Consider the following 25570-nt stretch of genomic DNA (forward strand, 5'->3'; position numbering starts at 1 on the left):
TGAAACTATTACCAAATTACTTAACACCACAAAATGATACCTAGTTCTGTATTCTCTAAAAGAGAAATCCTTGGAGGTGGGTAGGGGGTGGAGCCAAGGAACAGTGCTCGGAGGTGGGTAGGGGGTGGAGCCAAGGAACGGTGCTCGGAGGTAGGTAGGGGGCGGAGAAAAGGGGTGACTCAGAAAGGGGGTGTTCCTGCACCTATTTTCTGAAAAAAAAAAGTCCTGATCAGAAATGTTTGCTTTTGGTTTTAATACTGCTTTAAAGTTTACTTGTTCTTCCCACTAGAAGAGGCACAATAAACCATTTGCTCATTTCTAGACATTTATTTAGTTCTGAATTATTTTTTTTAATGAATTTCGACAAATTCGTTAATTATGAAATAACAGAATTTCCGAAAACAAATTTTTCCGAATATTCCGAAATTTGAATATATTCGAAAACTCAGAAATTCGAAAATGTGAAATTTTGGGAATTCGAAAATCCAAAAATTCAAAAGAAGGAAAATCCGAAAATGGAACGTAATAAATTACTTCTTCTTCTTCTTATTATTATTATTATTATTATGTATTATTAATTTGTTCTGTTTCATTTGCTTAGATGCAGCATTTGTTATTTCGGATAATTCATGACTTCAGATAAATTTGTATTCATTACGTTCACTTACAGCCAAAATTTGAAAGGAAATTACAATACCTATAATTTCATAGTTATTATTAGTTAGTTATTTATTATTTCGAATTTTCAGATTTTCTTTCTTATTTTTGAATTTTCGGTTGATCGAATTTACGAATTCCGAATTTTCGGTTTTTAGAATTTTCAAATTTTTTAATTTATGAATTTACGAAAGAAAAAACAAATGAATGAAACGAAAATGAACATTTTTTCTTGGCAATGCACATGTCTACTCATTTCTAGACATGTGCGATTTGTTTCATTCCAAATTGAAATTCAGACAAATTTTTTTGCCGTTTAGAAATTAGGATGTATCCAAATTTCTGAATTACAATAGTAAGGAATTTAAATGAATCCGAAATAATAAATCAAAATTTCGGGCGAAATTCGAATTTGAATAGTTTTCATTTTAAATTTGAATCGTTTTCTAATCTAATTTGAATAGAATATAATAGAGTAAGGAAGGCCATGAGTCGAATTTTGAAAGATTTTTTTTTTTTAAATCTTATCTAAGAATTTTGTTCTAATTTCACGCTATAAGTGGGCTGCAGCAACAACCGTTTTTCGCGCGGCCATCGAATTTGAGTAATCGTCATTTTTTTCAAAATTAACCATTTTCTAATTAATGATAGGAGAATTGTGTGAGAAATGTGCAAAAAAAGAAAATTGCCAGAAAGAAAAGAAGATTCCCAGCCACGAAAATAATTTTCTGTAGCAACAGGAGGTGAAATTGAAGGCTTGGTTGGTCGAATTTCGAAATCAGTAGTGGCACCATTGGATCACAAAATGCACAAAATTTCAGATTTTCAAAAGAAAATTCTTTTGAAATTTGACCATGTATGGCCAGCCTAAGACAGAACCAAATACAAAATAAAAGAATAGAAAAAAATAGAGTATAATAAAGGGATAGAATAGAAAAAAAAGAATAGAGTAAAACAGAACAAAATAGAATAGAATATAAAAGGAACAGAATAAAAAAAAAGAGAATAGTAGATAAAGAAATAGAATAGAATAACAAGTAGAATAGAATATAATAAGATAGAATAAATATAACCATCTTCTGAAATTCAAATTTCAAATAGAATAAATTAGAAAATATAAATATATATATAAATATAAATATAAATTTTGAATAGAATAGAAAATGAAATAATAAAATAAAAAAGAATGGAATATAAAAGGGGATAGAATAGAAAATAAAATTATAGTGTAAAACATAACAAAATAGAATAGAATATAAGAATATATAAAAAAATTAAAAAAATAGAATAGAAAATAAAGGAATAGACTAGAAAAAAACAATAGAATAGAATGGAATAGAAAGAATATAACCATCTTCCAAAATTCCAATTTCAAATAGAATAACTTTGATTTAGAATGGAATTTAGAAAATATAAGAACAGAATAAAATAAAATAGAATGGGAAATAAAGGAATATTATAGAATAACAAGTGGAATATATTAGAATGGAATAGAAAGAATATAACCAACTTCTGAAATTCAAATTTTATATAGAGTAAATTTGATTTTCAATAGAAAAGAACAGAATAGAAAATAAAATAGAATAGAAAAGAAAAGAACAGAATAGAAAAAAGGGATAGAATAGAAAATAAAAGAATGCAGAAAAACTGAAAAAATAGAATAGAAATAAAAGAACAGAAAAAAAACAATAGAATAGAAAATAAAGGAATATAATATAAAAAAAGAATAGACTAGAAAATAAAAGAATAGACTAGAATGAATATAACCATCTTCCAAAATTCCAATTTCAATCAGAATAAATTTGATTTAGGATGGAATTTGATTCAAATGGAATTTGAAAAATTTGAATTGATTCAAATTCGAATAAACTAAACAAATTCCAAAAACGATCTAAACAAATTAAACAATTCGAGGAAATCGCAGGGGTCAGCACAGCTGGAGTGCAATGGCCGAACCTCGCCCTGGGAGAACCACCTTCGTGATCATGGTGTCTCCCCTGCCAGGTAAGCAAATTAAACAAATTTAACTGAATTAATTTATGTAAATAATGAAACAAAAAAAAAAAACACATAGATAGAAAAGAATATAATAGAAAATAAAATAATAAAATAGAAAAGAACAGAATAGAAATAGTACAACAATATAATTTTTTTTTTATGAAATTGTTATTTTGAATAGAATACATTTGAATTTGAATAAAATAGAAAAAAAATTGAATAGAAAAAAAAAAACAATAGAATGGAATAAAATATAACCATCTTTCAAAATTCCAATTTCAATTAGAGTAAATTTGAATTTGAATAGAATAGAAAAAAAATAATAGAATATAAAATAAAAGAATAGAATAGAAAAAAACAATAGAATGGAATAGAAAGAATATAACCATCTTCCAAACTTTCAAATAGAATAAATTTGAATTTGAATAGAATAGAAAAAAATAAAATAGAATAGAAACAAATAATAGAATAGGAAAGAATAGAATAGAGAAAAAAACAATAGAATATAATGTAATAGACTATAGCCATCTTCCAAAATTCCAATTTCAAATAGAATAAATTTGAATTTGAATAGAATAGAAAAAAATAGAGTAGAAAATACAAGACTAGAATAGAAAAAAAACAATAGAATAGACTGTAATAGAATATAACCATCTTCCAAAATTCCAATTTTGAATGGAATAAATTTGAATTTGAATAGAAAAAAAAGAATAGAATAGAAAAAAAAATTGAATGAAATAGAAAGAACATAACCATCTTCCAAAATTCCAATTTTAAATAGAATAAATTTAAATTCAAAATGGAATTTGATTCAAATGTATTTTGAAAAATTTGAATTGATTTGAATTCTAATAAACTAAACAAATTCCAAAAACGATTTTAAACAAATTTAACTAAATTAATTGATGTAAATAAAACAAAACACATTTTTGATTTATTTTTTTGTTCTGCGCCTCCCCTTTGGGTGGACAGAACCCTTTTATGTCACCATTTTGGATTTGTTTCCTTTGCTTTTAGAACAACATTAATCGTATTTTCCATCCAGAGTTCCTTATAGTCCATCTCCAATTTTGCCCCATGTCAGCACATTTCATAGCAAGGTTTTTTTCCTCTTTTCTCCATTAAAGTCCATTGTTTCGGGAACGACACGGGACCCCCCTCTCCGCGGAATATTCTCTCATCTCCAGGAGCGAGGGGTCCTCAGCGGGTTATCGGCTGCAGAATATTAGAAGGTCACTGGTAGACAGCCGGTGACTTATTGGAAAGAAAAGAGGCTTCAGGTGAATTTCAGTCTCATCACAACATGAGAGGCGAGTGAGAGAATCCATTTATCACCGGAGGAATGGCGGCCGCGGACGTGGGCTCTGAAGGTTGAGCGCAGAAACTCCTGAGCTTGGATTAAATGACTGTAATTCTTCAGGAGCCGGGGATGTGTGACAGGTGTGGAGTCTCGTGACACTTCAACACCTCAGCCTCGTCCTGTCATCTGCATCACCAAACTCTCTACAGTGTACAGAATCACTCTTCAGTAGGAGGGGGGTCATATATTTAATAGAAATATTACATTTATTTTTCCCAAACAGTAAAGTTTAGGTTAGTGCCAGAGGGAAAAATAAAGATATTGCGGGAGATTTAATAAAATTGGAGCACTCAGAATCTGGTGCAGCTGTGCATGGGAGCCAATCCACTTCTAACTTCAGCTTGCTGTTAAGCCCCGTACACACGATCGGATTTTCCGATGGGAATTGTGTGATGACAGGCTGTTGGTGGAAAATTGGACTGTGTGTATGCTCCATCAGGCAATTGTTGGATTTTCCAACGGGAATTGTGTGATGACAGGCTGTTGTCGGCAAATCCGACCGTGTGTACGCTCCATCAGGCAATTGTTGTTGGATTTTGCGCGGACAAATGTTGGATGGCAGGTTTTCAAATTTTCCACCAACAAATGTCTGTTGTGGGATTTTACGATCGTGTTTACACAAGTCCGAAAGTACAAAATGCTCAGAAGCAAGGACGTGCTGGAAGCGGTCGGTCTTGTAAACTAGGGTCCGTAATGGAGAATTAACATTCGTGACGCGGCAAATTATGAAATATGGAAATGCAGCGCACAATTCTCTTCTTCTTTATTGGGATAATAATGAAGCTGCTTTGCTGGTGATACTGATGGAGTTATTGCAAACTAATTTTCAAAGGCTTTTTTTTTCTAGTGATATCAAGAATAATATTATTATGTTTTTTTATTTATTATTTGGGCAAGTTACCACAACACCATTATCCTGTAGTTTTTAAGATCAAAGATACAACTATGTTGGTGTCCCTTGTTAATTTATTTTGTATTGTATTTTTTTTTAAATATAACTGCCTACTTCCAAACTTTAATTTGAAGTAAATCACATAGCCAAGTATTATTCTACACAATTTTTTTATTGTACATTAAAAAAGAAAACAAATAAAATTAGACATGATATCTGCCAATAGAAAATAACCAAAAAGTGCATTCTATGCATCTAAAAATATAAAAAATATACCAAATCAAATCATTATTCAACCAAAAAATGTCAAAGCAATAACTCCAAGGCCAATAATAAATAATACGTTATTTCCTCCGATTCCGCAACATGACTGGATGACGAACGGCCGTTCAGAAACAAACTGAAAAGCGCAAAATGAAAAGTACGGAATGAAAAGCGTGAATCAAACCAAACCAAACTTCTACTAACACGAAATTAGCAGAAGGAACCTAAAGGGTGGCACTAAAGAGATGAAAAACCACGTAGTACGTTTCTACGTTCGTAATTGTTGGCCAACAATTGTGTGGCCGTGTGTATGCAAGACAAGTTTGGGCCAACGCCCTTCGGACAAAAGTCCACGGTTTTGTTGGCCAACAATTCAAATGTGTGTATGAGGCTTAAGACATACCTCAATAGTATTGAGGTGGCAGTAAATATTGGCATTATGCTCAAAAAGTGAAAACGTAATATGTCATTACCAGACTGTACTGTTAGATGGACTCTAGGCAAAATAACAAGATAATACAGTATATACGGTATTTATCAGCGTATAACACACGCCGGCGTATAACACGCACCCCAAGTTTAGGAGGGAATTTAAAAGAAAAAAACTTTCAGGAGGGAAGTTTAAGGAAAAAACTTACATTTAAATGCCCATCAGTGCAGCCTTGTCAGTGTCAATTGCAGCCTTGCATTGCAGCCTTGCCAGTCATTTGAAGCCTTGTCAGTCATTTGCAGTCTTGTTAGATACAGAGCGGATGTCCTGTGTATCTCGGCGGTGCTCGGTAGTTCTCGGCGGTCTTCGGGTATTTTCGGACGCACTCGGCCGTTCTCGGCTACTTTCGGCCGTTCTCGGCTATTTTCGGCCACACTCTGCCGTTTGCGGCGGCTTTCAGCTTTCCGAGTGCGGCCGTAAATAGCCGAGAACGGCCGGAGATAGACGAAAATACCCGGAAGCGGCAGAAAGGGATAGAAACAGCGGGGGATCGGCATATAACACGCACCCCCGATTTCCCACTGATTTTAGGGGAAAAAAGTGTGTGTTATATGCAGATAAATACGGTAATTAGAAAACCTTAATTTCTCAGCCATCATGCAAATATAAATAAGGAGACTATTCCAGTAAAAGGGGGGGGGGGGGGGCAACCAGCTGCAAACTCACCAACAGATCAGTAAAGAGGATCCAAAGAGATGTAGGTATATTCTATGGCCACCAAACCTTTTCCCATTTAGATCAGACTGTTCAGCCAGATGGCCTATCAAATACATATGTAAATAAAAACAGTAAGCTACATAAGGAAACCTCATCCAAAAAATGTCAAGCATCCCTTATTGAGGCCGATTCACTGACATTTCAGTTGGAAGAGGGGAGGGGGGGAGGAGCCAGAAGGCCAGTACAAAAAATGGAGCATCCAGAATTTTCTGCCCAAATGGCATCAATAAACTGCACCGATACTTCCACGCATGCTCCGTGTCTCGCTCGCGGCGAAGACGAAAATGAAAGTACGAGCATGTGCGGTAGTATACAACGGCTTGGTATTTTGGACAGCTGTTTTATCTAAGAGAAATCCCCAAAACATGGACTGTTGGTGGTACTCAAGCCCTAGAGGGTGCAGCTATCATTGCTATGGAGTGTACACAAGAGTACACTGCTACCTTCCATATAGAATATAGTCCAGCAGGTGCAGCTACTATTCCTATGGAGTGTACACTAGGCAGTGCAGATGCCGTTTCCTTAGAGTGCACACTAGCCACTTGCCGACCGGCTCCTGCACGTATACCTTGACACTTTAAAGATAGATATCTTGGTAACGGCAGCAGCTGCTGCCACAACCGAGGTATCCATCTTTTGAGTCGGTGGTCCTGTTTATGATAATGGTGGTCTCAGTGGCGGATTCGCCACGAGATCACCATTATCGGCGGCCAGAGAGGAGCTACCCCCCTTCCTGGCGCTTACCAGAGCCGTCGGAAGCGGAACCTCTCCATGGCTGAGTATGGAGACGAGTGAGGCTAAGACGGCCCCCACCCATCTCCATACCATAGCAGGGCGGAAGCGACGTCAAAACGTCTGCCCCTACGTCTTAAATGCACATTTTTTTTGTTGTAATTTTTTTCAAATGACAATTTTTTTTTCTTTTATTGCATTTAGGTCCAAAGATAAGATCTGAGGAGTTTTTTATCCCAGATCTCATATTTAAGAGGTCCTGTCATGCTTTTTTCTATTACAAGGGATGTTTACATTCCTTGTAATAGGAATAAAAATAAAAATACACTTTTTTTTTTTTTTTTAAAGTGTAAAAATAAATTAAATGAAATAAAATAAATAAGAAAAAAAAAGTGCCCCATCCCGACGAGCTATTGTGCAGAAGGGAACGCATACGTGAGTAGTGCCTGAAAACGGTGATTAAACCACACATGTGAGGTATTGCTGTGATCATTAGAGTGCAATAAATAATTCTAGCCCTAGACCTCCTCTGTAAACTCAAAACATGCAACCTATAGAATTTTTTTAAACGTCGCCTATGGAGATTTTTAAAGGTAAAAGTTTGACGCCATTCCACGAGCGGGCGCAATTTTGCAGAGTGACATGTTGGGTATCAATGTACTCGGCATAACATTATCTTTCATATTATAAAAAGAAATTGGGCTAACTTTACTGCTGTCTTATTTTTGAATTCAAAAATGTGAATTTTTTCCAAAAAAAGTGGGCTTGTAAGACCGCTGCACAAATATGGTGTGACAAAAAGTATTGCAATGACCGCCATTTTATTCTCTAGGGTGAAAGAAAAAAATGTATAATGTTTGGGGTTTCTAAGTAAATTTCTAGCAAAAAAATGTGTTTTTAACTTGTAGTCTGAAAAAGAGGTCTGGTCTTTAAGTAGCTAGGAAGTGCAGCAGTCATTCCTAATGACTATTTGTATACACCAGTAGTGATGGCCGAACGGTTCGCCCGGCGGTCGTTTCGCGGCGAATTTCCGACTTTCGCCGTCCGCGGGTTCGAACGCCTTTTTCCGTCGTTCGCCCCGGCGGACTTACGTGTTTAATGTATACAAGAACTTTAACCTTTCGTGACACGTTTATCATGTGTTACAGGACAACCAATTGAGACATGACAGCTCATGGACACTTGGACATTCCCCCTAACCTATAAATACACCCGATCCGGTGGCCATTTTACATTCTTTCTTCTGTCACTGTAGGGAAAGGATCCTGTGTGGAGTAGGGACAGAGAAAACGCTAGCTATTTGGTACACAAAAGTTCTTTTCAGGACTGGTATAGGTGTTAGGTCAGCAGCCTGAGTTTCTTTTGTCAGTTTAGATAAAGGGACAGAGCGCTGTATGCTGCTATTTTAGGGACAGCTCAGCCAGATTAGTCTTTCTTCATCATCATCATCATCATCATCATTAGCTGTTACTATCAGGTCCACAAAAGAGCTGTTCCAGCTAATCGTTCCAGCCTACTCTTTTTTGCCAATTTGTATAGGGACAGGCAGGAAGCAGTGTGTCAGGCAGTGAGGATAATTTTAAAGACTTGCTGTTACTATTAGTTCCACAAAGGTTCTTTTCAGGACTGGTATCAGTGGTACGGTAATAGGCTTGTACACGTATAATATTCTTTCTTCCAAATATAGAAAGAATATTATACTTGACTGCTGCCCTTCTGCTGCAGTCTGCTAATCATTCACAACTCACTTGTTCCACAAAGCTCTTTATCAGGACTGGTAACTTGGTCTGTCTAGGGTGCTACGGTACATAGGCTTGGGTGCGGTACAGTCTGCTGTTCTGTAAGGACCGCTATCGGTCCACAATACATAGGGTTGCCGTGCACTACTGCTGACCGCTGCCCTATACTGCAGCAGTCCTTCAGCGGTATAGGGACTGACGCACAGTCTGCTAAACACTAATACACAACCTGCTTGGTCCACAAAAGTTCTTATAAGGACTGGTAACTTGGTATAGGGTGCTACGGTACATAGGCCTGAGTGCAGTACAGTCTGCTGTTCTGTAAGGACCGCTATCGGTCCACAATACATAGGGTTGCCGTGCACTACTGCTGACCGCTGCCCTATACTGCAGCAGTCCTTCATTGGTATAGGGACTGACGTACAGTCTGCTAATCACTAACACACAACCTGCTTGGTCCACAAAAGTTCTTATAAGGACTGGTAACTTGGTATAGGGTGCTACGGTACATAGGCCTGAGTGCAGTACAGTCTGCTGTTCTGTAAGGACCGCTATCGGTCCACAATACATAGGGTTGCCGTGCACTACTGCTGACCGCTGCCCTATACTGCAGCAGTCCTTCATTGGTATAGGGACTGACGTACAGTCTGCTAATCACTAACACACAACCTGCTTGGTCCACAAAAGTTCTTATAAGGACTGGTAACTTGGTATAGGGTGCTACGGTACATAGGCCTGAGTGCGTTACAGTCTGCTGTTCTGTAAGGACCGCTATCGGTCCACAATACATAGGGTTGCCGTGCACTACTGCTGACCGCTGCCCTATACTGCAGCAGTCCTTCAGCGGTATAGGGACTGACGCACAGTCTGCTAAACACTAACACACAACCTGCTTGGTCCACAAAAGTTTTTATAAGGACTGGTAACTTGGTATAGGGTGCTACGGTACATAGGCCTGAGTGCAGTACAGTCTGCTGTTCTGTAAGGACCGCTATCGGTCCACAATACATAGGGTTGCCGTGCACTACTGCTGACCGCTGCCCTATACTGCAGCAGTCCTTCATTGGTATAGGGACTGACGTACAGTCTGCTAATCACTAACACACAACCTGCTTGGTCCACAAAAGTTCTTATAAGGACTGGTAACTTGGTATAGGGTGCTACGGTACATAGGCCTGAGTGCGTTACAGTCTGCTGTTCTGTAAGGACCGCTATCGGTCCACAATACATAGGGTTGCCGTGCACTACTGCTGACCGCTGCCCTATACTGCAGCAGTCCTTCATTGGTATAGGGACTGACGTACAGTCTGCTAATCACTAACACACAACCTGCTTGTTCCACAAAAGTTCTTATAAGGACTGGTAACTTGGTATAGGGTGCTACGGTACATAGGCCTGAGTGCGGTACAGTCTGCTGTTCTGTAAGGACCGCTATCGGTCCACAATAGATAGGGTTGACGTGCACCACTGCTGACCGCTGCCCTATACTGCAGCAGTCCTTCAGCGGTATAGGGACTGACGTACAGTCTGCTAATCACTAACACACAACCTGCTTGGTCCACAAAAGTTCTTATAAGGACTGGTAACTTGGTATAGGGTGCTACGGTACATAGGCTTGAGTGCGGTACAGTCTGCTGTTCTGTAAGGACCGCTATCGGTCCACAATACATAGGGTTGCCGTGCACTACTGCTGACCGCTGCCCTATACTGCAGCAGTCCTTCAGCGGTATAGGGACTGACGTACAGTCTGCTAAACACTAATACACAACCTGCTTGGTCCACAAAAGTTCTTATAAGGACTGGTAACTTGGTATAGGGTGCTACGGTACATAGGCTTGAGTGCGGTACAGTCTGCTGTTCTGTAAGGACCGCTATCGGTCCACAATAGATAGGGTTGACGTGCACCACTGCTGACCGCTGCCCTATACTGCAGCAGTCCTTCAGCGGTATAGGGACTGACGTACAGTCTGCTAAACACTAATACACAACCTGCTTGGTCCACAAAAGTTCTTATAAGGACTGGTAACTTGGTATAGGGTGCTACGGTACATAGGCTTGAGTGCGGTACAGTCTGCTGTTCTGTAAGGACCGCTATCGGTCCACAATAGATAGGGTTGACGTGCACCACTGCTGACCGCTCACCTATACTGCAGCAGTCCTTCAGCGGTATAGGGACTGACGTACAGTCTGCTAATCACTAACACACAACCTGCTTGTTCCACAAAAGTTCTTATAAGGACTGGTAACTTGGTATAGGGTGCTACGGTACATAGGCTTGAGTGCGGTACAGTCTGCTGTTCTGTAAGGACCGCTATCGGTCCACAATAGATAGGGTTGACGTGCACCACTGCTGACCGCTGCCCTATACTGCAGCAGTCCTTCAGCGGTATAGGGACTGACGTACAGTCTGCTAAACACTAATACACAACCTGCTTGGTCCACAAAAGTTCTTATAAGGACTGGTAACTTGGTATAGGGTGCTACGGTACATAGGCTTGAGTGCGGTACAGTCTGCTGTTCTGTAAGGACCGCTATCGGTCCACAATAGATAGGGTTGACGTGCACCACTGCTGACCGCTGCCCTATACTGCAGCAGTCCTTCAGCGGTATAGGGACTGACGTACAGTCTGCTAAACACTAATACACAACCTGCTTGGTCCACAAAAGTTCTTATAAGGACTGGTAACTTGGTATAGGGTGCTACGGTACATAGGCTTGAGTGCGGTACAGTCTGCTGTTCTGTAAGGACCGCTATCGGTCCACAATAGATAGGGTTGACGTGCACCACTGCTGACCGCTCACCTATACTGCAGCAGTCCTTCAGCGGTATAGGGACTAAGAGTTTTGTCACAGGGTCATTTAAAAAATGACATGCAGAGGAAGAGGCAGGCCCTTCCGCAGGGGTGGTAGGGGTAGGGCAGGAGCAACAGGCTTGAGCCAAAGTGGGAAGTTGCAGAAGGTGCGTTCAATTACTTTAAAGGATGCACCAGACTTGGTTGAGTGGCTCGCTCAGCCTTACTCTTCTGCACCCTCCTCATCCTCTCGATCTGCACCCTCTTCTTCACTCTCTGCTATGTGCACCCCCAAAGACACTACCACCAACAACACGACCACCACCACCACCACCACATACCTTCCGCTTGAGTCACTGGAATTATTTTCCGATCCATATCAAGAGGACATTTCTGATGCGCAGCCACTCTTGGTATTGGATCAGGAAGAGGAGGTAGCAACAAGCGCTACTCAGCAGTCTGACGCCAGTACCCAGATCAGCCCAAGGAGGAGGTTGGTCCCCGGTGTTGCTGCCTACTCTACTTATAGCGGTGGGGAAGGTGACGTTGATGATGACGTGTCTAGTGATGTCACGTGGGTGCCCACAAGAGAGGAAGAGGAGGGGAGTTCAGAGGGAGATATGGACCAGCAGATAGGGAGGAGAAGCAGCAATGACTTACATTGCACAGCAGGGACAAAGCAGACTGCAAATGTATCAGGAGCGAGTCATCGACCATGTACGGTCACATCTGGCGCTCCCAGGACACCGGCACATGGCTCCGCAGTGTGGGCTTTTTTTAACGTGTCCGCTGCTGACAATAGCGTTGCCATCTGCAATCTTTGCAGTCAACGCGTTAGTCGCGGTAAGCCCAATACTCACCTAGGGACGACCGCCTTAAGAAGGCACATGAGCAGCCATCACCGAGCCCAGTGGGAGCAACGGAACACACAAAGCCACACTGCAGGCTCTCACCGTCCAGCCTCGTCTTCTACTTCTCCTTCTCCTCTCTCCTCACAATTGTCCTCCACTCCACCTTCCATCACGCCAAGCTCACATTTTTCTGCAAAAAGGCAGGCTTCCGTGGGCCTAATGTTTGAGCGTAAAAAAATGATGACGCCGGATAACCCTCTTGCCCAACGGTTGGCGGCTGGCTTGTCAGAACTCATAGCCCGCCAACTACTGCCATATAAACTGGTGGACTCGGAGGCCTTTCGCAAATTTGTGGCCATTGGAACACCACAATGGAAGGTCCCAGGAAGGAAGTATTTCTCAGAGAAGGGCATCCCAGAGCTATATGGCCATGTTCAGCGGCAAGTGAATGTATCTCTGGCACACAGTGTCGGTGCCAAGATACATCTGACCACAGACACGTGGTCTAGCAAACACGGGCAGGGAAGGTATATCAGTTTTACTGCCCACTGGGTGAACCTTCTGACGGCCGTCAAGCATGTAACCCGTGGCACCCGTGTAGATTTGGTTTTACCGCCACGGATTGCATGCAGGCCTGACTCTTCTTCTCCTCCTCCTACTCCATCCTCCTCCCTCTCCTCCTCAGCTGCCTCCTCCTTTTCCGCTGCTAGCGTCTCTTCCACTGCACCGCCCAAGCTCCCCAGAACCTATTCCACATGCCAGGTGAGACGTTGCCATGCCGTGCTGCGTCTGTTGTGCCTGGAAGCAAAGAGCCACACTGGCCCGGCACTCCTTTCAGCTTTGCGTTCACAGGCAGATGAGTGGCTAACACCGCTCAATTTGACAGTTGGTAAAGTGGTGTGTGACAACGGTGCCAATCTGCTTAGCGCATTGAAACAGGGCAAAATCACGCACGTGCCGTGCATGGCACACGTCTTAAACTTGGTCGTGCAGCGATTCCTTGTCAAATACCCTGGGGTCCAGGACATCTTGCGGCAGGCAAGGAAAATCTCGGCCCATTTCAGAAGATCTTACACGGCCATGGCTCGCCTTGCTGACATTCAGCGGCGACACCATCTGCCGGTCAGACGTCTTATTTGCGATTGCCCGACGCGATGGAACTCAACCTTCTATATGCTTGATAGGCTGCTCCAGCAGAAACGTGCAGTTAACGTCTACCTGTATGAACTCTGCGAAAGAAACGGTTCTGGGGAGCTGGGTTTTTTTTCACCGCGCCAGTGGCTGCTCATGCGCGACACATGCAGACTTCTGCGGCCATTTGAGGAGATCACCAAACTGGTCAGTCGCAGCCATGGCGCCATCAGTGACATGGTACCTTATGCCTTCTTTCTGGAGCGTGCATTGCGTCGTGTCATTGATCAGGCTGTGGAGGAGCAGGAGCGGGAAGATGAGGAAGTCGCAATGCTGGATGAATTCCCAGGGGGGGCTACTCTATCTGAGACAAGTCAACAACAGGAGTCTGATGAGGAGTCAGAGGAGGATGGTGCCGGGGCGGATGAGCAGGAGCAAGAAGAGCATGCTTTAAACCTTTCTGGGATCCCTGTTGTGCGAGGATGGGGAGAGGAGAATGAAGAGGACGACATTATCCTGGATGATGAGCAGGAGCCAGGCCACCACACCGCTTCCACTTTAGTGCAAATGGGGGCCTTCATGCTCCAGTGTTTTAATAGGGACCCCCGTATAAAAAGCATGAGGGTCAAGGACCAGTACTGGGTGGCAACGTACTTAGACCCCCGGTACAAACACAAAATGGCGGAAATGTTACCGCCGTCGCAGAGGGCTGTCAGAATGCAGCACTTCCAGGCCTTGCTTCGAGAAATGCTGCATTCTGCTTTTGCGTGCGCTGGCAGAGGAGCAATTCCCACTCCCAGAGAAGGATTTGCGGGTACCAATCCAACAGCGCCTGCAAGAAGAGGCCGGTTTGAAGATGTGTTGGTGACTTCGGATATGAGGTCATTCTTTCAGCCGACCCATCGACAGGTGTCATCCGGATCCAGCATCAGGGAACGCCTAGACCGTCAGGTGTCCGACTACATTGGGTTAACGGCCGATGTGGACGCTCTGAGGAGTGATGAACCCCTAGACTACTGGGTGGGCAGGCTTGACCTCTGGCCAGAGCTTGCCCAATTTGCAATCGAACTGTTGGCTTGCCCCTCATCCAGTGTCCTGTCCGAAAGGACGTTCAGCGCAGCAGGGGGGATTGTGACCGATAAGCGTACTCGCCTAGCTCACCACAGTGTTAACTACCTCACATTTCTAAAAATGAATGAGGCATGGATCTCGGAGGAATTCAACACATGTGATCAGTAGACCATGTATATGTCTATAAACAATTTTTGGAATCAAGCACACAGACCTTCTTAATTCATTTGGCTCACTTCCCTGACCCAAAAAAGCACACCGTACTATATGCCCCTACCCTCCTCTTTGAAGAGGTTGAGCGGTGTCATATTTCTACTGGGGCTGCTTATTATGAGGGGTTCCCACCATCCCTGTGCTGTGCTGACTTCCTCCTGGGTGTTCTTATTATGAGGGGCTCCCACCATCCCTGTGCTGTGCTGACTTCCTCCTGGGGGTTCTTATTATGAGGGGATCACACCATCCCTGTGCTGTGCTGACTTCCTCCTGGGGCTGCTTACGGTGCTGCTGTCAGCGCTGTATGTCACGGAGCTGCTGTCAGCGCTGTATGTCACGGAGCTGCTGTCAGCGCTGTATGTCACGGAGCTGCTGTCAGCGCTGTATGTCACGGAGCTGCTGTCAGCGCTGTATGTCACGGAGCTGCTGTCAGCGCTGTATGTCACGGAGCTGCTGTCAGCGCTGTATGTCACGGAGCTGCTGTCAGCGCTGTATGTCACGGAGCTGCTGTCAGCGCTGTATGTCACGGAGCTGCTGTCAGCGCTGTATGTCACGGAGCTGCTGTCAGCGCTGTATGTCACGGTGCTGCTGTCAGCGCTGTATGTCACGGAGCTGCTGTCAGCGCTGTATGTCACGGAGCTGCTGTCAGTGCTGTATGTCACGGAGCTGCTGTCAGCGCTGTATGTCACGGAGCTGCTGTCAGCGCTGTATGTCACGGAGCTGCTGTCAGCGCTGTATGTCACGGTGCTGCTGTCAGCGCTGTATGTCACGGAGCTGCTGTCAGCGCTGTATGTCACGGAGCTGCTGTCAGCGCTGTATGTCACGGAGCTGCTGTCAGCGCTGTATGTCACGGAGCTGCTGTCAGCGCTGTATGTCACGGAGCTGCTGTCAGCGCTGTATGTCACGGTGCTGATGTCAGTGCTCTGTATTACGGTGCTGCTGTCAGTGCTCTGTATCTCCTGCACCCTCTTGTTTGCCTACCCTGGTCCCTGACCTTCCCTCTCCTCCATTGCCTTCATTAGCTCCATAGTCCTGAATTGTCAGAACAATTTCCCAAATAAAAAAAAAATGCTTGTAGTTATCGATCCCAAATTCACCTCATACATGTATTATGCTATTGTCCAGGTGGTGGGACTACGTGCTACCCCCTAATAATTACCCCGTGGCCGCAAATTCGACCTAAAGGTTTGCGAAATTCGCCTCCCATTGAAGTCAATGGAGCCCGCGGCGAACGGTCGTTTTCGCGAACGTTTGTGTCCGTTCGCGTTTCGCGTTCGCGAAACGTCCCGTCGGAAGTTCGTCCATCACTATACACCAGGGGGCAAAGCAACTCTTCCTATGCAGTGTGCACTAGAGAGTGCAGCTATCATTAATATAAAGTGTACTCACTCTAGAGGGGACAGTTAACAGTCCTATGAAGTTTACATTAGAGTGCTACTTAATGTATTTTTGGAAGTCCAGCACTCCCATTGGATGTCATGCATTTACTCCAGTTTGTGCTGTGTGTCATTGCTCTAGACCCCTTCATGGCAGGATCAACAGATATTCTTTTAGTAAAATCTACAGATTTAAAAAGACAGAAAACAGAAAACAGAAAATTGATATCAATACTTACCGTAATTTCCCTTTCCTGATGGACTCCATGGCAGCCTACGTATGGGTTAATCCCGCCTCTCATACCTCATAGGACCCCACTCCCATAAATCTTTGCTCCTAATCAGAGACCGTGTTCCGTAACTTAGCCTACACCAGCAAATGGGAGGGAACTCCTGCTGCTATGGAGTCCATCAGGAAAGGAAAATTACGGTAAGTATTGATATCAATTTTCCGTTTTCCTGACAGACTCCATGGCAGCCTACGTATGGGAAATAACTAGCCATACACACCCGGGTGTGCACAAATTGCTGGTTCAACAAAAAGGAAGGTTTAATTAGCACTGTTCAAACAGATAGAACATTTAAACCAAAATTAACAGAAGAAAGAGTCGCTGGCTCAATACAATAGTGCTTCATGAAAGTATTTATCGATGACCATGAAGCCGCCTTGCAGATTACTTCTGCTGACACGAAAGCTGCCCACGACGTCGATACACCTCTGGTGGAATGAGCCGTCACGGCCTCTGGAGGAGCCAGCCTTATACGCCCTTTGGATAGTCTGTACGATCCAGCCCGCAATGGTTCTAGAGGAAGCACGCAATCCTCTGTTTTTCCCGTGAAAAAACAAAAACAAATGATCTGACTTCCTAAAAGGTGCTGTAGCTTCCAGATAGCACTTCAAAACTTCCCCAACATCCAGAGGATGGGTAATTGAAGATTCAATCTACTGAAAGGTTGGAAGAACAATTTCTTGATTCTTGTGGAAAACCAATGTCACTTTAGGATTTGATCCTAACATTGGGATCAGAACCACTTGGTCCGGGAAGAAGGTAAGGAAGGCTCCTTAGAACCCAAGGCACTGATCTCTGATACTCTCTGATGTTATAGCCACTAAAAACGCTGTTTTAAGAGAAATGTCCTTCATAGACAGCTGATCCAATTGTTGAAATGATTCTTCTGAGAGGAAATCCAGAACAAGGGGAAGATCCCATTTGGAGAACCTTGGCTTTCCCTGAGGCCTAATGCCGCGTACACATGATCAAACAATCCGGTGGAAAAGTCTGGCAAACTCAAGTCCGCCAAACAATCCCCCCGGGTGTAGCCTCCGGCATACTTTTTTGACCCGACAGTACGGCGGACTTAGAATTTCGGTTTGCACAACAATCTGGCCGCCGTACTCGCATTTCGGCGGACAATCCGGCCGCGTGCATGCCAGTCCGCCGTACTTTTGAAATGAGCGGACTTTTCCCGCCCGGAGAAAAGTCCGCTCATTTCAAGCAGGTCTCCAGGTAGGTGGGGCCCGCGAAGGAGGCGTCGCTGGCCCCGCCGCCTGGTATGGACTTAAAGGGGAACCCCAACGCCGAAAAAAATCGGCGTGGGGGTCCCCCCCAAGTTCACAACAGACCCTTGTCCGAGCACGCTACCCGGCCGGCCAGGAAAGGGGGGCAAGCGAGCGCCCCCCCCCTCCTTAGCCGTACCAGGCCGCATGCCCTCAACATGGGGGGTGCCTTGGGGAAGGGGGGGGCCGCGCGGCCCCCCCACCCCAAAGCACCTTGTCCCCATGTTGATGAGGACAAGGGCCTCTTCCCGACAACCCTGGTCGTTGGTTGTCGGGGTCTGCGGGCGGGGGGCTTATCGAAATCCAGGAGCCCCCTTTAATAAGATAAATAACAAGACCCCCGAAGTCGGGAGAAGAGGCCGGTGGCGAGGAAGAAAGCCGGACTCCTCCGCTAGCAAAAGAGCTACAAGAAGATAGCGGAGGAGTCCGGCGGGAATACCCCTGAAGACGGAAGACCCCCGGAGCTGTGCAATAAAGTATTTTATCTCGTGTGTTGTGTTTTTTTTTGTACTTTTATTTTACAGGTGAATGGGTAGGGGTACATTGTACTCCATACTCATTCACATAGGGTGGGGGGCCGGTATTATTAAAGGGGGCTCCCGGATTCCGATAAGCCCCCCGCCCGCAGACCCTGACAACCAACGGCCAGGGTTGTCGGGAAGAGGCCCGTGTCCTCATCAACATGGGGACAAGGTGCTTTGGGGTGGGGGGGCCGCGCGCCCCCCCTTCCCCAAGGCACCCCCCATGTTGAGGGCACGTGGCCTGGTACGGCTAAGGAGGGGGGGCGCTCACTCGCCTCCCTTTCCTGGCCGGCCGGGTAGCGTGCTCGGACAAGGGTCTGTTGTGGACTTGGGGGGGACCCCCACGCCGATTTTTTTCGGCGTTTGGGGGTTCCCCTTTAAGTCCATACCAGACGGCGGGGCCAGCGACGTCTCCTTCGCGGGCCCCACCTACCTGGAGACGCGCTCGAAATGAGCGGACATTCCTCCGCGTGTGTGGGCAAGTCCGTTCATTTCGAAAGTACGGCGGACTTAGTACGTCGTATTAGTCCGCTGAAAAAGTGCCGTGTGTGGGCAAGTAGCCCGTTCGAAAATTCCGACGGACAGTTTGGCGGACGTCCGCCAGACTAAGTACGTCGGACAGACGGCTACGTGTGTACGCGGCTTTAGTCTTGATGCTCCTCCAAAGAATTGCCTGGTAAGAGGATGTCTTGCCCAAGAGATACTAGTAAAAGCAGAAATTGCAGACACTCGGACCCGTAGAGAACTTACAGACAATGGCAGATTCAAACCCAATTGGAGAAAACCTAAGACATCCTTCATTTCTGGGTTGTTACAAGAACCACCAGAAGATGATACAAAGTCCATGAATTTAGACCAGATTCTCTGGTAAACCTTATTCGTACCCTGTCTTCTGGCATTTAACAAGGCAGCCAATGCTGAACTTGGGCATCCTAATGCCTCCTGCCTCTTCCTCTCAACCACCAGACCATCAGATGGAGATGAGATAAGCATGGATGAAGGGACATTCCCTGTAGAAGAAGATCCGGCCTGGAAGGGAGCGGACCTGGGTCCCAGTAACTCAGTTGTAACAGGAGAGGAAACCATGGCCTGTTGGGCCAATATGGGATGATTGCCACTATTTCAGCTACTTCCGGTCTGAACCTTGAAAGAAACCGAAGAATGACCGGGACTGGAGGAAAGGCATACGCCTTGTGGAATCTCCACTGATCTGTGAGAGCATCTACTCCGGTCGCTTGGGGACAACGACCCCTCGTATAATACCTCTTCATTTTGGCATTGCAGGGGGATGCGAACAAATCCACCTCCGGAATCATTCCTAACGACAGGATCCAGTCGAACACTTCTGTGTGGAGAGACCACTCATTGTTGTCTAAGGCGGTTCTTGAAAGGAAATCCGCCTGAACATTTTGAACTCCAGGAAGATACACCACTGTCAGATCCGTCAAGTTCGCCTGGGCCCAGGACATAATTGGACTCACCTCCTTCAGAAGGGAGAGACTGCGAGTGCCCCCTGTCTTTTGATATACGATACCGCTGTCGTATTGTCCAACCTCATGAGGACTGAGTCCCCCGATGTCAGATGGAGGAAAGCCTGAAGGGCCTGGAAGGCAGCTCGAAGCTCCAATACATTCAAAACCACCCCCTGAGGTGGAAAATACCACCTGCCCTGGGCTACCTCCAACCCCTGTTGCTGGCATCTGTCGTTACCGTTATCCAGGACACTGAAGCTATCTAATGGCAGTTGAGAAGATTCTTCCGCTGCAGCCACCAGGGGAGACTTTCCCACATAGAAGGAGTTATTCGAATCAGGTGATCTTTCAACTCCGGATTCCACTGTTGCAGGAAACCCTTCTGAAAGGGTCGCATCCTCCATTGCGCCCATTTCACCATAGGGGCTGTGGCCACCATGGTGCCTATTATCCTGAGGCACTGAGAAGCCCTGAGAATGGGTGCTGAAATTGCCAGATGAATTCTGTCCCGAACTACTGAGATCTTTTCCAGAGGGAGAGAGATCGTGCTCTTCGTCGTGTCGAACTGTGCTCCGAGAAACACTAGAGACTGTGTTGGCTCCAGGTGACTTTTTTCCTTGTTTAATAGCCAACAGAACCCTATCAGAGTAGAGATGACTTGATCTCGGTGTGACAGCAACTGCTCCCTGTCCTGTGACAGCAGAAGTAGGTCGTCCAGATAATGATGTAACCTGATACCTTTGACTCTGATCAAGGCGACCACCACCAGTAAGAGCTTTGAGAACACCCGCAGTGATGTTGTAAGCCCGAACGGGAGACAAATAAACTGGAGATGTCTTTGGTTCACTGAGAATCTAAGATATTTCTGGAAGTCCTTTGCGATTGGGACGTGAAAGTATGCGTTTTTCAGATTTATGGAGACCAACCAATCACTTGGTTGTATTGTCTGTCGTGTAGTCAGTAAAGTTTCCATCTTGAATTTTTCCTTTTTTATAAAGGAATTTAGGTAAGTCAAGTCGATGACTGGTCTCGAAGATCCGCTCTTTTTGAGGACAATAAAAAGAGGGGAATAGATCCCTTGAAATTTTTCCCCTGTTGGAACCAAAATGGCCGCGCCTTGAGCAATAAGGGAATCCATGTAAGCTAGAAGAACCTTTCTCTTCTCTTCTGATTGAGGAAGACTCGTGGGAACGAAGCGGTGTATGGGTGGACTGCTGAACACCCAAGCATGCCCTTGGGAAACTTTTGATGAGCCAAAAGTCCTGTATCGAGGCTGCTCAGACATGGCAGAAATGGAGTAGACGGGCCCCTACCTGCTCCGCCTGGACAGGCCCTATATCAAAAAGACGTAACACCTTCTCTATTCCCGGAAGAAGTTGTTTTTGAAGACTTCTGACCAGAAGGCTGGTTTCTCCTCCAGTTCTTCCTCAACTCACGCCCCGGCCTGTAACGACGTGCATCCCTAGCACGTTCCGGATTTTGTCTTGCTTGGGCCCTCTTTTGACCTAAAAGCTGGCGATCCTGGGGTAAGAATCCAGACTTCCCCCGATAGCACATGTGATAGCTGAATCCAGCTTATTCCCAAAGAAGGAGGCTCCCTCAAAGGGAATTTTTGCACCAGGCCTGTTTAGAGGCCGGATCCGCCACCCAAAGGCGTAACCATAAGGCCCGTTTAGCTGTAACAGAAGACAGCATGACACATGCTACTAGGCGAATAATGCCCAGGGATGCCTCACCCAGAAACACTGACACCATCTTCATCTCGTGTAGTGGAGAGTTCTTAAATGCATCCTCGGAAATGCTCCTCAAAAGCTCCTCATCAGTCCAGCACTCCAGAGCTTTAGATAAAGCTGCCAATGCCAATGCTGGCTTACAGGCCCCCCGGCTGTAATATAGATACACTTCAAATCGATATAGATTTTCCTTTCAAGACCATCCTTAAAAGAGACGGTGTCTTCCAGAGGGAGCGTGACATGTCTTACCAGTCTCATCAAAGCTGCATCAATAAGAGGAGCAGTGCTTCACCTCCTCACTCTTAAATGGGTACATTCTTGCTACTTTGGATATCAAAGAATTCTTCCTTTCGACTTTGCTCCATTCATCCGAGATGATTTCACCTAGTTCCCCCAAAAAGGGAAAAATTGAGCGTTCTTTTTTAAGATGCTTAAAGTATTTCCTCTGTTTAGCGGGTGTTTCCACTGGCTCTTCCCATCTTAGTGCATCTTTGACTGCTCTGAACAGATGAGGAACCAGGGAGAAATCAAACCCTGCATTAACATCATCCACTTCAGCCTCACCGTCAGAGGAACCACTGAAGGAACAACTGTCGCGGGACGGACCCAGCACCTCAAGGTCTTCCATCTCAATGACTGAAGTTGGCAAAGATGGAGGAACGGCCGTATGCGTGGAATCTGATCTACTCAGAGATTCTTGAACTACCTTTCTGACCAAAGCCTCTACTTGCTGGTCTTTAGTATCTCTTTCTTTTGCGACTCAAGAAAAACATAAATCGCATAGCGATTTGTCTTCTGGAATTTTAGCTCTGCAACCCTGAACAGGATTTTCCTTCCGAGTGACCAGAATGGTGGTGGGAATAGTGCCGAGACCCGGACCTTGATTTGTCAGAGTGGTGTCTGGAAGAGGACTTATGACGTCCCGAATTTGATCTTGAATGGCCACGACGTGACCCAGACTGAGTATTATATTCACGTGTTGACGAACGAAGATCCGGTACAGAAGGGCTAAAAATAGATACAGGGAAAAAACAAAGGAAAAAAAAATATATATATTTTTTTTTTACTACCCCCAAATCAACCCAACAAACAGGCAGAAAGGAACAATAAAATTCCATCCTACCTGCGGCGCAAGGGCTGGCCACAAGGGGGCAAAGAGACATCCATAGGAATAGATTCAGACAAGCTGCAACTAAGTCAATAGCAAAAATATAAATCAATGAATGACACACTACCAGATAGTGCTCAAAATCAGTTAGCCAATAAAGAGTTAATTCAGCCAGGATTAAGCATAAAACTCTTACCATAATTCCACAGAGCAAGCAGTGAAATCTTTCTCTCTCTCTCTCTCTCTCTCTCTCTCTCTCTCTTTTTTTTTGCTAAAAGAGCAGCAGCAAACCTGTCTGAATCTGACAGGTTCCTAAAACTGCTGCCGGATGACGTCATGACGCCGACGGCGTCTCTCCACGGCGCTCGCACGCATGCGCAGTCGCCTCCATATTGACTGTACTGCGCAAGGGAAAACCAAGCCTCAATTTCAACCAAAGCTTGAAGTTGAGCAATACAGGAACAGAGCGGCAAACTGGAAAGCATATGTGTTCCAGCCGCCACCCCCCACCAAAACAATCGGTACAGGACACAGAGAAAACAACATACACATACATACACAGGCTGCCATACGATACCATTCCAGCGCAGCGACCACCCGACCTGGCTCCCATCCATAGGCACGATCTTGGGGATCAATTAAAGGGAAAGGCCTCCCGCTAGTAGCTAGGACGAATGGTCATACTGCTGCTTGCCAGCCAGTGGCTGGATAGTAAGCTCTTCATGGCATACATCCCCATGTCCTCCCTGCTAGTAGCTGGGATACTGGACTCCAGACACCAGAAAATTCCATCATGCGTGTGAAGTGCGAACAGGAACCAGAACCGGATTCACGACTCCTCCAGGTAAGAACCACCCCTTTGGTCCTTAAGGAGGAGGACAAAAAAGGAACACGGTCTCTGATTAGGAGCAAAGATTTATGGGAGTGGGGTCCTATGAGGTATGAGAGGCGGGATTAGCCCATACGTAGGCTGCCTTGGAATCTGTCAGGGAAACTATTTTTTAAATGAACTTCGAAAGTTAATGTGCGACTCCACTTTTGTTCAGAAAAAAACCCTCCCCTTTGGGTGATCTATGTACATTGCAGGGTTTATAACAACCTACCTTTTGTTATTCTGAAGAAATAGCTGTTTGTTTGTCCAAGTTCGTGTTCTGAGTAAATGTGAATGGGAGTGATTTTAAAATTATCAATCAGCTGCTGCACCTGCAGGGCTCTAATGAGACATCAACAAGTAAAAAGCGCAATCCGCATGTAACTCAAATGTGAACTAGAGTCCATATAATATTCATATAATATTAAATTAGTAAAAAGATCTGTATTCTTAGGGCAGCCTCCGGATAGGAAAAGAAGCAAAATTCCAGCAAAGCTGAGAATAACAAGGAAGAGGGGCGCCTCTAAGTGTAGAAATTTAAACATTTTTAACAGTAACAGACACATGGCAACTGACATGAGAGAAGATAAAGCAAGCACATTTGTGGATGCAACATCCCAGGAGCAGGATGGGAAGGCAGATTGCGGTTCCTCCACTGCTCAGCTGGTCTGGGGAGAGGTGTAGCAGGCACATAAATGTGGATATGCCAAAAGAATGGTGAACTGTTAGAAGCTCTCACTCACCTCACTTCCTTCCTTCCTTCCTTCCTTCCTACCTTCCCTTCCCTTCCTTCCTACCTTCCCTTCCTTCCTTCCCATTCCCTTCCAGTTTCCTTCTTTCCCTTCCCTTTTCTTCCTTCACCTGCTTTCTTTCTGTATTTTCTTCCTCTTCTTCTTTCCTTTCCTCCCTTCTCTTCCCTTCCATACTTCCCTTCTTTCCTTCCTCTCCTTCATTTCCTCCATTCCCTTCCCTTTTCTTCCTTCCTTTCATTTCCTTCCTCCCTTTCCTTCCTTTCCTTCCTCTCTTTCTTTCCTTTCCTTTCCTTTCTCTCTTTCTTTCCTTTCCTTTCCTTTCCTTCCTGTTTTCTTCCTTTCCCTTCTTTCCCTCCCCTTTCTTCCTTCACATCCTTCCTTCCCTTCTTTCCTTTCCTCCCTTCCCTTCCCTTCTTCCCTTCTTTCCTTCCTCTCCTTCTTTCCTTTCTTCCCATTCCTTGACTTTCCTTCCTTCCTTTATTCCCATTCCTTCCCTTTCCTTCTTTCCTATTTCATTCCTTCCTTTTCTTTCTTTTCCTTTTTCTTTCTTCTCTTGCCTCCCTTTGCTTTCTTTTCCTTTCCTTCTTCCCATTCCTTGCTTTCCTTCCCTTTCTCCCTTTCCTTCCTCTCTTTCCTTCTGTTCCTTCCCTTCTTCCCTTTCCTTCTTTCCTTTCATTCCTTTCCTTCCACCCTTTACTTGCTTTCCTTCCCTTCCTCCCTTTCCTTTCTCCCTTTAATACCTTCCTTTCCTTCCCTTCCCTTGCCTTCAGTTCCCTTTCCTTTGCATTCCTTAATTTCCTTCCTTAATTTCCTTTACTTCCTTCATTTCCTTTCCTTACTTTTCCTTACCTTTCCTTTCTTTTCCTTCTTCTATTTATTTATATTTAATTATTTAATTATAAAACTCTGCATTTGGTTTGAGAATTTTTTTTTTGTAATAAATGATTTCCTGTATGACAAAATTTAAAAGGAATAACTCCTTCCAGGACACCTCCAGGGTTACCAGACCCTTTCTTCCTTCACAGAAGGCTCTCCGATGAGATCCCAGCTTGCATGCGTCATGGATTTCGTTGCAGTCTCTGGGTCTTAATAATGACGTATTCCCCCTTTGGATGTTGAGAATCAATGCAACAAAACTGAATGATGTTGTATGATTTCTGTGGTATAAAACATGGTAAATATTGATTTGCTTTCATAGGTATATTTAGGGTAAAACATAGAAAGAAAAACATTGTGCTCTTTACCTCCACAGGGACACTTACATTGTTAGTG

At 44.5% G+C, this 25570-nt stretch overlaps 1 non-coding gene across 1 annotated transcript; it reads right to left on the reverse strand.

Annotated features, from left to right (window-relative positions):
- Window positions 1–2506: 2506 nt before the first annotated feature.
- On the reverse strand, window positions 2507–2669 carry LOC143950422 (U1 spliceosomal RNA). The gene has a single exon (XR_013265825.1). It is a non-coding gene; the product is annotated as a U1 spliceosomal RNA (small nuclear RNA).
- Window positions 2670–25570: the final 22901 nt, after the last annotated feature.

Source organism: Lithobates pipiens, unplaced genomic scaffold (assembly GCF_037356315.1).
Source record: "Lithobates pipiens isolate NorthernLeopardFrog02 unplaced genomic scaffold, aLitPip1_a1.2 Scaffold_30, whole genome shotgun sequence".
Taxonomy (NCBI): domain Eukaryota; kingdom Metazoa; phylum Chordata; class Amphibia; order Anura; family Ranidae; genus Lithobates; species Lithobates pipiens.